Source organism: Castor canadensis, chromosome X (assembly GCF_047511655.1).
Source record: "Castor canadensis chromosome X, mCasCan1.hap1v2, whole genome shotgun sequence".
Taxonomy (NCBI): domain Eukaryota; kingdom Metazoa; phylum Chordata; class Mammalia; order Rodentia; family Castoridae; genus Castor; species Castor canadensis.
The window spans coordinates 66716551-66730394 of record NC_133405.1 but is presented as its reverse complement, the minus strand read 5'-3'; the positions used below and the strand labels follow the sequence as shown (position 1 = coordinate 66730394).

The window sequence follows — 13844 nt, the reverse complement described above, 5'->3', positions numbered from 1 at the left end:
ATAGCTTGGTTATTCTTAACTGTACAGCAATAAACATCTCTATAGTATCCTGATTTATGTTCCTTTGAATATATGCCCAGAAGTGGTATCACTGGGTGATATGGCAGTTCAGAAATCTTTTTTAGCAAAAGAAGTCTCATATATATTACAAACAAGAAGCTTGGTGTAAGGGTTTCACTAGTCCTTTCCCTAAGACTTTCATTCTACATTAAACCTTTGGATTAACATAGCAGAGGAATTCTAATAGACTTTGCTATGATGTTTTGGAGTCTTTGAAGAAGTTTTAATCTCAAGGGTAAAATATTCATACAAAATTAATTGTTTAACAAAGGCAAATAAAATGAATGATCAAATGTTATGAGTAGTACATTATGAGAATGTTTGAGTTACATTTGTGCCATAATGTAAGGTGACTTAGAAGACTGCTTGTTTCTGGTCTGAAATGTAAAGAAGTTTGGCAGTCATTACTCTCATCTTTGTAACAAGTAAAAGCAGAATAATCTGAAAATCACCAACTTTTCTTAAATCCATCAGAAACTGAGGCCCCAGGGTAATGCCTGCCAAAAAGTGGAGAAATAGGCAAAGACAAAGAATAACAGCTTATAGTGAGCAGAAACTACAGCTGGATCCCAGTAGAAGCATTTCACTTCTGGCAAAATTGAATAATTTCCCAGAAACTTACTGCAGACCTAGTTTGACAGGTAAAAACTCTTAGAGGCCAAGTTATATTTCACTGTGACACTTTCATAAGTTTTGTCTCTAGCAGTCCTACCAGGTTGAAAGGGTGGAGATCTGAGAAAATTCCCCTTATACTGATGGCAGGGTTAAGGGAAAAGTAATCACATTGAAATATGCCCAGACTGCTTCATTCTCTCAACAAAGGCTTATTCTCAAAGCGTATTATTTTTATCTGAGTTTAGAATACGTTTTTTAGAATGCATTTGTTGTACAGGGGGATTTCTTCGTGACAATTCCAAATAAGCTTATATTGCACATTGGTTAGATTTGTTTTTAACAGAGCCTAACTGACATGAAGGATGTGTTATACTAAACACCCACTCCCCCCACCCCCTGAGCCTTCCGTAAGCCTCATGTTAAGGTGAGGTAGAAACTGAAAATCACTTTTGAAAGTCACAGTCCCTGAATCCAGGCCCTTAGAGTCTGAGATATAATGTCCCCTTCAGATTTTATCATCAGGTATCTTGTATAATAAAATCTTAATATAGTTGAAAGAATTACAAGTTTCACACTTTACTTAAGATGAGTTCTCTAGGAGTAATAGAAGGTAAGGAGTATAGAAACAAAAACACTAGAGGAAAATTTAGCCTCTGATACCACAGGTTAAGTGCTTAAGACAGCCTACCTCCCAGCCTGTTCAACCTAAAACTTCTCACTAAAGGCTTTTTTACTTAAGGCCTCTTTGCCCAATACAAAAAATTATAAAATATGAGAAAGGGTTAAAAATAACACAGTCTGAAGAGACACAGCAAACATCACTAAGAAATTCTAATATAGGGGATCTTTTAGAATTACAAGCCTTGTAATTTAAAATGACATTAATATACTAAGAGAATGGAGAAATTTCACAATATACAAGAGCACTGAGGATTTTAAGCAGAGATGTAGAAACACTAAAAAAGAGTAAAAAGGAACTGCTAAAAACCAAAAAACAGTACAATAAACTGAAATCAACTCTTACAGAATGTTGAAGAATCAGTGAGCATGAAGATATGTCAGTAGAAACTTTAGAAACTGAATAATTAGAAAACAAAGTGAAAGAAAAACAAAGAAAATGTCTAATAACTATGTGACAATTACAAAAAGTGTAATATACATGGAATGGAAATATAAGAAGGAAAAGGAAAAGAGAAAGGAACAGAAAAAAATGCTTAAATTTTCAGTAGCTGAGAATTTCCCAAAATTAATGGATGGTACCAAAACATAGATCCAAGAAGATCACAGAAAACAAAGTAAGATTAATACCAAAAATATTTAACTATTCATGTCATATTCAAACTGTAGAAAATCAGAAGCAAAGAAAATCTTGAAAGGTGATAGATTAAAAAAATATTTTATTTGCATGTAGGAACAAAGATAAAAACTATATTGTACTGCTTTTCGGAAATCAGGTAAGCAAGATAGTGATACAAAATATTTAGAGTACTAGATGATCTAGAATTTTGTGTCCAGTTAGATTTCCCTTTAAAAGTAAAGGAGGAAATAATGGTTTTCTTGGACAAATGAAAATTGAGGGAATTTGAAAGCATGTCAGCATATTTACTTTGCAAGAAACATTGCAAGGTCTTCAGGGCGATGGAAAACTATTATATAAGGTGGAAATGTTTATCTATATTAAGGAAGACCATTAAAGAAATAATAAATTAAAATATTTTTCTTATTTTTAATCTAACAAATAACAGTCTGTTTGCAATAATAACAACAACAACATAATAGGTGATTATGCATTATAAATAAGTGAAATGAGATGAAAGTGCTGTTGTAAAGAATAGGAGAGAGGAATTGAGAATAGTCTTTCATGAAGTACTTATACTACCCATGAAGTGATAGAATAGAATTTGTAAGTAGATTTAGATTAATTGTAAATGTGTATTGAAAACTCTAAGGCAACCACTAAATCATAAAATTAACTATAGTGACATGAAGGAAGAGAGAGTGAGGGAGAGAGAGAGAATAGGATCATGTAAGATGGCAACAGAAGGGAGTAAGATAAGGTAAAAAGGAAAGCAATGATAGGAATAAGTAGAAAATAATAGGAGCTATTGTCCAACTATGTCATTAATCACTTTCAATATGAATGTTTTAGATACACAAATGAGAAAAAAAGACTAGCTCATGTATCCTCATGGCCTTGGATGACAGTGATTTCTGCCTTTACTTAAATCAGAAAACACTTCTCAACAAAACTGTAATAAAACTTCCAGAAAACGTCATGATGGATAACAAAAGAAAAACCTAATTATATGTTGGCTTTAAGAAACTCAATTCTAATATGTATACATAGATCAATCGAAAGTAAATAAGAAATGTATCCTATACTAAACTAATCAAAAGAAAGTTGGTGCAGTGATATTAATCTCAGAGAAAGCAGACATCAGAACAATGATGACAGAGGAGTTAATTCTCCCAAAGAGTACTTACCTGAAAGTTTACACTTCACAACAGATTACCAAATTATATGAGTGAAAAAAATTATACAACTGAAGGGAAAATAGATGAATCCACTGTTCAATTTAAAGACATCATCACCTATCTAAAAGTAATTGACACATCCAGTAGAAGGGCATAGTTGAACTGAACAGCACCACTAATCAACTGAATCTAGTGAACATTGTAGATTACTTCACCTAGCAACAGAAGAATGCACATTCATCTTAAATTCATGTAGAACATTCACCGGATAGACCACATTCTGGGCCATAAAACACATTTCAACAAACTTGAAGAAATAGGAGTCATACAAAACATACAAAATATGCTATCAGTCATGTGGGATTAAAGTAGAAACCAATCACAGAAAGATTGGTCTAAAATGAAAAAATACCTAGAAATTTAATGTCACACTTCTAAATAGCATATGGGTGAAAGAAGAACTGTGAATTGTAGCAGAAGCAGTGGTTAGAAGGAAATTTATAGGATTTAATTATTATATTTAAAACAAGGAATAGACAACATAAGCAACTGATTATTTCAGTTTAGGGAACTGAAATCATTAATAAATAAAATCCAAAGTAAGTGAAGAAATAATAAAAATGTAGAAGTCAATGAAATTATAAAGAGGAAATCAATAGAGAAAAACAACAAAACCAAAAACTGATAGTTTGAAAAGACCAATGACATTAATAAACCTCTAATGAGGCAAAGAAATACATAAATTTAAAGTGAAAGAGTTACCATCACTACTGATCCCATAGACATTAAAAGGATAATAGAGAAATATTCTAAACAATTCTATGCCCATAAATTTGATAGCCTAGGTGAAATTTCTTGAAAGTCTACAATACTCATACAAAAAGAAACAGTGCAGAAGGGCTTATGTACATTAAAGTAACTGAATTTATAAATTAATAACCTTCCAAAAGAGAGAATGCCAGGTTCAAGGGTGAATTTTACTAAACATTCATAGAAGCAATTATGTCAAGTATCTACATTCTCTTCTAGAAATATTATGCAGAAGAAATACTTCTTGACACTTTTATGAGGCCAGCATTAGTCAAATGCCAAAAACAGACAAAGAGATTACAGGAAAGGGAACTATAGACCAATATCTCTATTGACATAATATAAAAATTCTCAATAAAATATTTTTTAATCTAAAAATTTAAAAATAATTATACAACATGATTCAGTGGGATGTATTTCAGGTGTTGTAAACCTGGTTCATCATTAAAAATCAGTCAATGTAATCTGTGACATAAGAAGGCTAATAGAAGAAAAGTAATATCCTAACAAGAGAAGTAAAAGCATCAGACAAAATACAATAGTCATTCATAATAGAAACTCTAAGAAGCATAATCATTCATGGGAATTACTTACAAAAAAATATCTATAAAACCTACTCCTAATATCATACTTAGTGGTGAAACTAGATACTTTTGTCCTAAAATCAGGGATGTCCCCTCTCACCACTCCTATTTATCATTGTCCTGGAGGTCCTAGATAATAACAATATTATAAGTAAAGGAAATACATTTATATGGGTTGGAAAAGATAAAATTATCTTTGTTCAAAAATGATATATTTGCCTATCCAAAAATTCCTAAAGATTTCACAAAAAGTTCTTCTAAGACTAATAAGGCAATACTATAGGATACAAAATTAGCATGTAAATATCAATTGCTTTCTAATATACCAGCAATGAATAATTGCAATTTGAAATAAACATGCATTATTTACATTAACATCAAAAATGAAATGTTTAGATAAAATACACATGAAAGAGCAGAATGAAACTTTGATCAAAGAAATTAAAGAATATATAAATGAGGACATATTGTAAGTTCGTTGATAGAAAAATTCAATGTTATTAAAATGTCAGTTCTTCTTAATTTATAGATTCAATGTAAACCCAATCTAAACGCAAGGAAATTATTTTATGAATGTTGACAAACTGATTTAAAAACTTTTATGGAAAGAAAAGTCCCAAAATACGCAACACAGCATAGAATAACAAAGTCAGTGGACCGGTAGTCATGCTTCATGTTTTCTTAGACAAATGATTCAATGGAACATTGAGAAGCCCAGAAATAGATCCATAAATTAGTATTTGATGAAGAAGCAAATGGTGAAGGATCATAGTCTTTTCAGCCAATCACACTCGATCAACTGGGAATCCACATGCAAAAAAATATACCACAATACAAGTCTTACACTCATCACCCAATTCACTCAAAGTGGATCATGAACCTAAACCTAAACTGAACACTCTGAAACTATCAGAAGATAACATCATAGAAAATTTAGGTGATTTGTGGACATGGCAATGTGTTTTCACATATAATACCAAGGTAAAATCCTTAAAATAAAAATAGTTAATAAGTTGGATCTCATTAAAATTCAAGCCTGCCATGTGTAACACACTATTAAGAGAATGAAAAGACAAGTCATGGAGTGGGAGTAAATCTCTGCAAAACACATATATGATAGTTGATACATTATATATAAAACTCAACAATAAGGACAAAGCAACCCAATTAAAACATGGACAAAAGACCTGAACATAAACTTCAGCAAAGATACACAGATGACAAATAAACACATGATAGTAAGTTCACTATCATATGTCATTAGGGAATTGCACATTAAATGACAATGAAATATCCCTGCACACCTATTGCGTCTGGTAAAATCCAAAACTGTATCAATATCAATTACTGACAAGGATGGTGGAGCGATAGGGACTTTTAATGCATTCATTCTGGTTAAATGCAAAATGGTACAGTCATTTTTTAAGACATTTTGCCCAGTTTTTACTAAATGAGACATAATTTCCCTACATATTCAAATGAATGTAAAACTTGTGTCCACACAAAACCTATAAATTAATGTTCATAGTTTATTCATAATTGCTAAAAAATTAGGAGCACCCAAGATGTCCTGCAGTAGATGAATGGATAAACCAACTATGGTACATACATGTTATGGCACAGTATTTAGCAATAAAGACAGATGAGCTATCAAACCTTGACAAAACTTGAATTGACCTTTAGTTCATATTGCTAAGTGAAAAAAGCAAATCTGAAAAGGCTAAATAGTGTTTGATTTCAAATATATGAAATGTTTGATGAATTATATTTTAAAACTGTCAACGGGCTGCTAAATTCTGCTTGTAGTTTGCATTTAGTTTGCATGTCAATTGGACGAAAGTAGGCATATTTCTTGATATGACCAGATGGTGTCTGGGTGATGCTGAAAATCTTTGGAGAATGAGGAAATACTATTACACTGTTAAGGGAAGTGTAACTGATCAAAGGCTTATTTTAGCATTTGAACAGTAAAGGGAGATGCTGATGGCTACTTTTCATCTGCAGTTTGATCAATTTCTGAGTAAAATACTGTATATATAAAGAAGAATTGAAGTCTAAAATTATCTTGGGCTTGTGGTAAATAGGAGCCTTCTATGGAAACCTATTTAGGTGATTGTTTTTATTCTGTTAAGCATAAAGTGTAAAACTACATGTTCACCTAATAATTTTCCATGGCTAACTAAAAACAAACTGAGAGGATGGGTTCCACTCATAAGTAAGATCATATGCTATTTGTCTTTCTGGGCTTGACTTTCTTCACTTTGCATAATGTCCTCCAGGCTGACAAGTATTTAGGGGGATGTATATATTAATTCAATACATGAATTTAATCATTCCACATTCTTTGCATATATCATAACATCAGTTTGTACTCAAAGACATACAATTATAAGTTTTCAATTTACAATAAAATACTTAAAAATAATCTCAGAGATAATAATTTCAAACAAATCTTTGTAAATTATAAAGGAATGGATTAGAAAGAAATCATCATTTCAAATAATGACTTCCTTGGCTTTTGATGATAGAAAAAATTAAATAAGTAAAAGGCAGTGGGGAAGATCATTTTGAATTCAATGTCATAAGCATGTGTTAAAACTTCTCTGATAATTTAATAATCCCAAGAAAAGTTTTTAATAGCTGATACATTTGGTTTGGAAGAATGCTCCTAAAAAGGATTTAGAGATAGAGAATCACAGGTGAACACTGATAGGGGAATGTTATTGATATTCTTTGGGATATAGAGTAATAGGGAGTACAGAAAATGGTCCCTTTCTTGAGTTCCATGCAGAATTTAAATTTATTAACTTCTTTTGATCCTCATGTAACTCCAATGAGAGTGCATTTTGGAGCTGTCCTTATCAAAATCATTGGAGACTGATGCATTCTTTATTTAAGAATTTCTTTGATAAGTGATATGATCACCTTAGTGTTGTATGAAATCTGACTTCCTGGAAGTGTGTTGTGTTTACTTCTAGTGCTGAGGACTGAAACCAGGACCTTACACATCAGGCAAGCACTCTACCACTGAGTTACATGCTCAGTCCTTGGGGATTATGTTTCCCTTTGTACTCTCTAACAGGTTAAAATCATCCATCGTAGGTAAAATCAGGAGATGAATCTCAAATAGATTAATACCACTGCTTTCTTCTAGTGTCTATTAAAATTGGATTTCATTTAAAATTAAGAATTATCTATGATACATACTGTTATGAGAATGAAAAGATAAGCCATGGAAATAGGGAGTAAATTGTCCTAAAAATGTGTTCTCAGTGATTGTATTACTGCTGATTTCTTTTGAGAAATGAGATTTAGGGAGCTTCTGAATAAACTTTCTATAGATCCCCCATTGTTCTCTTTCTCTTATGATATGACAAGCAAGAAAGAGTGAAGCAATGGCAGAAGGAAAATTAGATTATTATTAATAGATGATAATTGTGTATAGGACCAACATAAATGTTACCCACCCCAGAATTTCTGTAATCTGTAATAGTTTGGAAAAATTATAAGCAAGAATGTTTTCGAGTATCTGTTAAAGATTTTCTAGATTTCTCTCCAAAATAACTGTAAAACCAATAGTTTAAAATACATTGTAAAGTACTAGGATTTACTTATGATCATGTTAATATCCATAAGAATAGGCTTTCTTTATCCTCTGTTCAAAGGCATTTCCTCTAACAAACCCCAACCTGATAAGATCTAACTATGGAAATATTTTAAATTGTTACTTTTTACATGACAGTCTGTGGCTACTCCAAGTAGAACGTGGATAATACTTGATAAATATTCTATAAGATATTTAAAACATGAAAATTATTTCATCATGCATAAAAGATACAGAATTCTTGATACTATTCAAGCACCTTAATATTTGTTATTAAAACAGAAATAGGTTTATATTTTGATAGGAAATGTATTTTTTATTAATTAAGACTTCAAATTAGAGCCACAAGCATTCATTTTTAGAGATTATATCAATTTTTCTGAAACTCACATAAAGTCTATTTTACCTCACCAGTACCCCTATTAAGTTTCTTAAAGGAAGTGTTAATCTGCAAACTATTAACACATTTCTTCTCACTTGTTCAATGCAATGATGCTTAATGTAAATATTGTTTAATTTCCTAGGTAAAAAATATTGCATCTTATAAACATTTTGGAAGTGAGATCAAGGACATAGTATGTTTATATGTAGAAGTCTGTGGATATAAAAACAGTTTTTAAAATATTAAATAATGTATAATCTAATAATGGCCCAAAGAGATACTAGGATATGATAAAACTTAATTTTTAAAAAGCCAGCAATAATGAATTTAGATTGTTTTTATTTACTTTCTAAATTTTTTTCTTCATTTATTCACATGTGCATACATTGTTTGGGCCATTTCTCCTCCATACCCCCCACCCCCCATATCCCCCAACACTCCCAGATCCAGGCAGAACCTGTTCTGCCATTTTCTCCAGTTTTGTTGAAGAGAAGATATAAGGAATAATAAAAAAGGTTAAGTGTTTTTGCTAGTTGAGATAAAGACAGCTATACAGAGAGATTCTTAGCATTGCTTCCACACACAAGTGTGTTACAACCCAAGTTGATTCATCTCTAACTGATCTTTTCACTAGTTCCTGATCCCCTTCCCATATTGACCTCTGTTACTTTAAGGTTACTATATTAGCTCCTCTGCAGTGGGGACATCAAACACTTTCAAGTTTTGGTTTTCCTACCTATCCCCATACCTCCCATATGTGCTCTTCCCTTAGCATGTGACCGAAGTCCAAAAACATTGCTGTATTTGCTATGGCTCTGTAATATAGTTTGAAGTCAGGTATTGTGATACCTCCAGGATTGCCCTTTCTGCTGAGTATTGCCTTAGCTATTTGTGGTTTCTTATGTTTCCAAATGAACTTTAGGGTAGATTTTTCAATCTCTGTGATGAATGCCATTGTGATTTTGATGGGAATTGCATTAAACATGTAGATTTCTTTTGGTAATATAGCCATTTTTACTATGTTGATTCTCCCAATACATGAGCACAGGAGATTTTTCATATTCTGTAGTCTTCCTCTATCTCTTTCTTAAGGGGTTTATAGTACTCCTTGTAGAGGTCATTCACATCCTTTGTTAAGTTTACTCCTAGGTGTTTGATTTTTTTTTGAGGCTATTGTAAATGGAATTCTTTCCATATATTCTTTCCCAATTTGTTTATTATTAGTATATAAAAATGCTAATGATTTTTGTGAGTTGATTTTGTATCCTGACACCTTTCTATAGCTTCTTATGGTGTCTAGGAGTTTTTGGGTAGATTTTTTGGGTGTTTAAGGTATAGGATCATGTCATCTGCAAGTAGGGATATTTTGACAGTTTCTTTCTATTTATATTCATTTTATTTCTTCTTCTTGCCTAATTGTTCTGGCTAGAAATTCCAGGATTATGTTGAAGAGGAGTGGGAATAGTGGGCATCCTTGTCTCATTCCTGATTTTTGGGGAAATGGTTTCAGTTTTTCTCCATTAAGTGTTATGTTGGCTGTAGGTTTGTCATATGTAGCCTTTACAATGTTGAGGTACATTCCTTCTATTTCTAGTTTTCTTAGAGCTTTTGTCATAAAGTGGTGTTGGATCTTGTTGAAGGCTTTTTTTGCATCTATTGAAATGATCAAGTGGTTTTTGTCTTTGCTTCTGTTAATGTGGTTTATTACGTTTATTGAATTTCATATGTTGAACCACCCCTGCATTCCTGGGATGAAGCCTACTTGGTTATGGTGAATGATCTTTTTGATGTGTTGTTGAATTTGGTTTGCCATTATTTTATTGAGGATTTTTGCATCAATGTTCATTAAGGAGATTGGCCTATAGTTCTCCTTTTTGGAGATGCCTTTGCCTGGTTTTGGGATAAGTGTAATACTGGCTTCATCAAATGGGTTAGGTAATGTTCCTTCCCTTTCTATTTTGTGGAAAAGTTTAAGGAGAGTTGGTATTACTTCTTCTTTAAAGGTCTGATAGAATTCAGCAGAGAATCCATCAAGTCCTGGACTTTTCTTTTTTGGGAGACTCTATTGTTGCTTCAATTTCATTTTGTGTTATAGATCTATTCAGGTGATTAATATCCTCTTGGTTTAATATTGAATGGTCATAAGTATCTAGAAATCTGTCCATTTCTTCAAGATTTTCAGATTTATTAGAATATAGGTTCTGAAAGTAGTCTCTGATGATTTCCTGGATTTCTGTGGTATTTGTTGTTTTCTCCTGTGTTGCATTTCTGATTTTAATGATTTGAGTTTTTTCTCTCCTCATTTTAGTCGGGTTTGCCAGGGGTCTATCAATCTTATTTATTTTTTCAAAGAACCAGCCTTTTGTTTCACTGATTCTTTGTATGTTTTCTTTTGGTTTCTATTTCATTAATTTCAGCCCTTATTTTTATTATTGCTCTCTTTCTGCTTGTTTTGGGTTTTGCTTGTTCTTGTTTTTCTAAGAGCTTGAGATGTAGCATTAGGTCATTGATTTGAGATCTTTCTGTCCTTTTAATATATGCACTCATTGCTATAAAAAGGGCAGTCTTAGGACTGCCTTTGCTGTGTTCCATATGTTCCTGTAGGTCCTGTTTTCATTTTCATTAACTTCCAGGAACCTTTTAATTTCCTCTTTTATTTCACCAATGACCCACTGATCATTGACCAATTTGTTGTTCAGCTTCCAATTGTTCGCATGTTTTTTATTGTTTTTTTTGTTGTTGAGTGCTAATTTTAATGCAGTGTGATTAGATAGATTAGTGCATGGGATTATTTCTATTTTCTTATATTTGCTGAGGTTTGCTTTGTGCCCTAAGATATGATCAGTTTTGGAGAAGGTTCCATGGGCTGCTGAGAAGACTGTGTATTGTGCAGAAGTTGGATGAAATATTCTGTAGACATCAGCTAAGTCCATTTGATCTATGGTGTGATTTAGTTCTACAATTTCTTTATTGATTTTTTTGTTTGGATAACCTATCTATTGGTGATAGGGGTTATTAAAGTCTCCCACTACCAATGTGTTGGAGTCTACATATGATTTTAGGTCCTTCAGAGAATGTTTAATGAAATTGTGTGCATTAATGTTGGGTGTGTATAGGTTGATAATTGTTATTTCCTTTTGTTGTATTTCCCCTTTTATTAGTATGGAGTGTCCTTCTTTATCTTGTTTGTAATGTAGGTTTGACATCTACTTTGTCCAAGATAAATATTGCTACTCCTGCCTGTTTTCGGGGACCATTGGCTTGGTATATCTTCTTCCAGTCTTTCACCCTAAGCCAGTGCTTGTTTCTGTTGATGAGATGGGTCTCCTGTAAGCAACAGATTGTTGGATCTTCCTTTTTAATCAAGTATGCCAAACAGTGTCTTTTGATGGGGGAGTTAAGGTCCATTAACTTCAGTGTTAGTATTGATAGGTATGTGTTGATTCCTGCCATTTAGTTGTTTTTGTTGTTTAAGGGTTTGATTATCTGTAGCTGAATCAATGTTACTCTCTATTTTCTTGCCTTTTCTTCTCCTGTGGTTTGGAACTCCCTGTCTTTTAATGGTTTTGTTTGATTTAATCTTCTGTGTGCAGAATTCCTTGAAGAATCTTTTGTAGTGCTGGCTTGGTGGTCATATATTGTTTTAGTTTCTGCTTATCATGGAAGACTTTTATTGCTCCATGTATTTTGAATGATATTTTTGCTACTGTAGTATCCTAGGGTTGAAATTATTTTCATTCAGTGCCCAGAATACCTCACTCCATGCTCTTCTTGCTTTTAAGGTTTCCGTTGAGAAATCTGCTGTGATTTTGATGGGTTTACCTTTGTATTTTATTTGATTTTTTTCTCTTATAGCCTTCAGTATTCTTTCTCTATTCTCTGTGCTTGTTGTTTTAATGATAATATGTCATGGGATAGTTCTATTTTGGTCAAGTCTATTTGGTTTCCTGGATGATTCTTGTTCCCGAATGGGCACCGTTTTCTCTGGATTTGGGAAATTTTCTGTTATTATTTTGTTAAATATATTATGAATTCCTTTTGCTTGCACCTCTTCTCCTTCTTCAATGCCCATGATTTTCAGGTTTGGTCTGTTGATGCAGTCGGTGAGTTCTTGTATATTCCTTTCACAGGTCTTGTGTTGTTTGACTAATATTCATTAGTTTTTCCTTTAATTTCCAATTCATTTAAGTTTTGAGATTCTGTCTTTTGCTTGTTCTAGTCTGCTGGAGTGCCTTTCATCATGTTTTGTATTTCTGCTTCATTCTTTTTTCTGAGGTTTTCCATATCATGCCTCTTTAATATTGTCAATTTTTGTCCTTATTTCATTTATCTCTCTATTTATGGTGTTCTCTGTTTCACTTTGGTGTTTATTTAGAGCTTCTATGAGTTCATTTATTTGTTTTTGTGTCTTCTTATATTCTTTGTTTTTGTTGTCTTGGAATTTCTTGAGTTCCTCTTGTACATTTTGGTTGACCATGTCTAATAACATCTCCATGAAATTCTCAGTGATTACTTGCAGGATTTCTTCTTTCAGATTTTTTTTGTGGACTTAGTTGGGTTCCTTGGCATAGTTTATCTTTGTTTCGTTGGAGTCTGGAACTGGGTATTCATTTTCTTCATTTCCCTCTGAATCGTGCATTAATTTATTTTCAAGGGGAGAGTCATTTCCATCCCTTTTTCATCTTCCCATCATTCCACTTGGTACTATGTAACTATGTTCATGTTAGGCTATTGGTGGTTTCAGTCACCTGTTCACTTTCTTTTGGTTTAATTTTTTTTTCTGGGTGTGTTTGTTTTTAAGTTAGTGAATGTATGCTATTTCTGTCCCTCCTCTGTGTGTAATTTCATATTAGCTAACTTGCTATAGTAAACCTAACAAAACAAAGAAAGAAAGAGGGGGAAAAAAAGGAAAACCAAAGAAATCAACAGGGAGAGGTGTTGGACAAACAAACAGGGGACAAAACAAACACATAAAAAATCTCAGGTTCAGGAACAGTAGAATTTCATTCTTAGTAGTTCTGGTGTTACTCCTTTAGCATCCAGTCCTAGTTTTGGTACTTAAGCAGAAACTCTGTCTTAGTCTTGCCAGGTGGTTGGGGAGACTCACTGTTTTTTTTTTCCTGTCTTTCAGCGGCAGCTGCTTAGTAAGCTTCGCCCTTAGTGAGGTGTGGCTTGCCCTCAGGTTCTGGAGATCAGCTCTGTGGTCCAATAGCTGTCTTGCTTTGGAGTTGGGTTTTTGCTCTGTTCGTTTGTTGGGGGCTTCTTTCTTTGCCTTGCCCCCTTTCTCTGGGGCAAGTTCAGAGATCTGTCAGCT

The 13844-nt window shown here is 32.9% G+C and overlaps 1 protein-coding gene across 1 annotated transcript in view; it reads left to right on the top strand.

The window, feature by feature from the left end:
• Window positions 1-13844, top strand: part of Dach2 (dachshund family transcription factor 2) — a 605819-nt gene that overhangs the window by 499850 nt on the left and 92125 nt on the right. The gene's annotated exons all lie outside the window — the stretch shown is intronic.